This window comes from Corvus brachyrhynchos, unplaced genomic scaffold, assembly GCF_000691975.1.
Source record: "Corvus brachyrhynchos isolate BGI_N302 unplaced genomic scaffold, ASM69197v1 scaffold33, whole genome shotgun sequence".
Lineage (NCBI taxonomy): Eukaryota > Metazoa > Chordata > Aves > Passeriformes > Corvidae > Corvus > Corvus brachyrhynchos.
Genome location: NW_008237254.1, coordinates 716,663 through 719,523, shown reverse-complemented (window position 1 = coordinate 719,523; position 2,861 = coordinate 716,663).

The window sequence follows — 2,861 nt, the reverse complement described above, 5'->3', positions numbered from 1 at the left end:
CGACCATCTTTTATTAGGGGAAGGGGAAAGGGGAGGACTGGGGGCGGACCCGGGGTGAGCGGCCAATCATACACTGCTGAAGAGTCTGAGTTACATTTGGCTTTGCCCGCGCTTGGAACAAAAGAGCTCAGAGCACATGTCTTTGGGAGGGGGGAGGGGAAGCTCAGAACAGGCAGCAACAATTGGGTGGATGATTTTATGAAAAACCCCCAAAACCCTGCCTAGCCAAACACACCTACCCCACAAAAAAGAAAAAAAATCAAAGGAAAGCAAACAACTCCCCTCCCCCACCAAACCCCCAAAATAACTTCCCAAAACCAAACCGACCACACAACTAAAAAAACCCCATAAATCAAAATGGGCATGAGGGAGAAAAAAATTATTATTTTTCTTGTTTGAAATCAGGAAACTTTTGAAAATAACTTCTTTCCAAAGTCACAGAATTGTTCCTCTGTCTTCCATTTGCTTTTCTAATTTTCCTTTCTTGTTCCCTAAGGGAAGAGAAGCTCTTTTCTCCCACAGTCTGCACTCAACAAACCTGTCTAGTTTAGTTCATACAATCATCTTTGTAGCAAGAGGCAGAGAAAAAGAGCTGTTTTTTCTTTCAGTTCAATGTGGAAATATCAAACTGCTGGTGTGTGTAACCCAGTTGTTACCCAAGCTACTGCTTCAGGTTTGAACTCACTGAGCCATATGAAGCAAATTTTTAAAATGCCAAATCTGTACTACAGGACTGTCCGTGGAGCCAGAGGGGGTGACATTTGTGCTGCTGTGCTAGTGTTATCTGCCTAGGAAGACAAATATATCTGGCATCACATTTAGATTGATAAATATGACGATAATAGGATAAAAAATTCCTTAAGCACTGATAGCATGCATTTACTACTCCAATCCCATTACGGCTGTCACATCAAATAAAGGAAGCTGAGACAGAGTAGTTACAGGGAATAGACTATGTAAGAAGATTAGACAAATGGAAGACTGGCATCCAGCTACGTCCTTCAGGAATAAAAGTTTTCTCCTTAGACACAGGATTCTTCTCCCCCCTCTAAATACATTCTGTAACACCTACAGCTTCTGAAAAAGCTCCCTGTATAGGAGGATAAATCACAGCAGTCCCAGCAGCAATGGACCTGCAGTCTGCAGCAGAAATCACAGTGGATTTCTTGAGGTAAATCTGCAAATAAAAAAGAGCTGTGCTCTTGTTTCTTCTTCCTAGCACTAAAAAAAACCAATAGTGCAAATATAAGCATCTAATATTTGAAACAGAAAATCACTCAGCTTATGGAGGGATCAGGAACCAATGAAGCAGGAAAATTACTAAGTGCAAATGAGTAGAGTTTCAGTGACATTTGATTGATAATTTCACCCAACAGATATTATTACAAAGATACCTGGTAAGAAGAGATCTCTGCTTAGGGGGATATGCAGTTTCAGGAAGAGATTTGGTTTTGATATTTTCAGTTTTGGAGAGTATTTTTGTTACTTGGAAGTTAAAAAATACATACGATCAGCATCTTTGCCAATATCTGGCTCAAAAAAACAAGCAATCAAACTTGGTTCAAATCCTGTGCAGGTCTTGATAGCATTAACCACTTTGACAGTAATTTCTTCTCTCCAAATTATGTGTGTGTTTCACAAAGATTAAAATCAACATTCCCAAAGCTTATCTGAAGGTAAATAATCAGGTAGCCAGCCACATGCGAACATAGAGATTCAAAGAAGGTCAATTGGTACATTTTTATTGCACATTTCCTTGTCCTTGTGTATTCAATCTCTAATTGGGATGAGATTATTTATGAAGCATAGAGGCAGATAATTGATTTTCATATCTGTTTGCCTAATGGTGATCAAAGGTGTGATGCACAAGCTTGGTTAAAACATTCTTTTTTGTTTGTTTGGGGTTTGTTTTGGTTTGTTTTTTTGTTTGTGGGGGTTTTCTTGTTTTGTTTTTCCCGAAAGACAGAGTATCCTGGATAAAGGAAAGTTGAGGGGTTTGGTTCTTTTCCCCCTCATAACTGATAATTCATCTGCATGGTGATTTGTAGCAGCAAGTTTATAGCTTTCTCAGTCAGCTCCACTGAACAGTTTGGAGTCCTGAAGCTGGGGCTGGGCAGTTTACTTCCCTTGAGCTGAAATGTGTGTCTAGCAACAGACAGCTCTCTTTGCCACCCTAGAAGAAATATGATGCTTACCTCACCTGTTATCTGTTCTCCATTTTTCTACCTGCCAAAAGAAAAGAAAATGGCTAGGTGTAGGAAAATTTAGTGGAGAGTGCTTTATGTACTGAGTCACAGACATTGATGCAAGTATTCTTGCTGTGTTGAGGGTACATACTCATGCAGTAACAATGTAGGTCAATCTGAATGAAATAGTTTTTTACTGGAAGGTGAAAGCTTAGAAAGGAAGAGTTTGTGACATAATTTAAACTGTTTTCCTCATATAATTAGGATTTCTTCTTCGGAATGATACAAGTTTTGATGGTTTACCTTATCCAAGGTAAAAACATACAGACTAGGCAGCTGTTCGAGGAAAACGTGATGGCAGCTGAAATGCATCTACCTCCCCAAACACACTTCAGCACACTCCTGCGTGCTCCAGATTTTAAAGCTATCAAAATATTGTAAGACTTTTTGTGTTTTGAGAAATTCAAGTTTATACACTATGATTAAGGAGATATCTTTTAAAACATGGTTATAAATTATTTTATTTGCAACAGTTTTCTGGTGGTTAAAAAAAAAAAAATTATTACATTATATCCACACCTGACAAAAAAGGCTGGCTACATTACTAAGGAGAACTGTGCTGAGAACTGTGCTGCCCTCTGACACAGTGGTAACTGCGACCACAAATGAATTCTT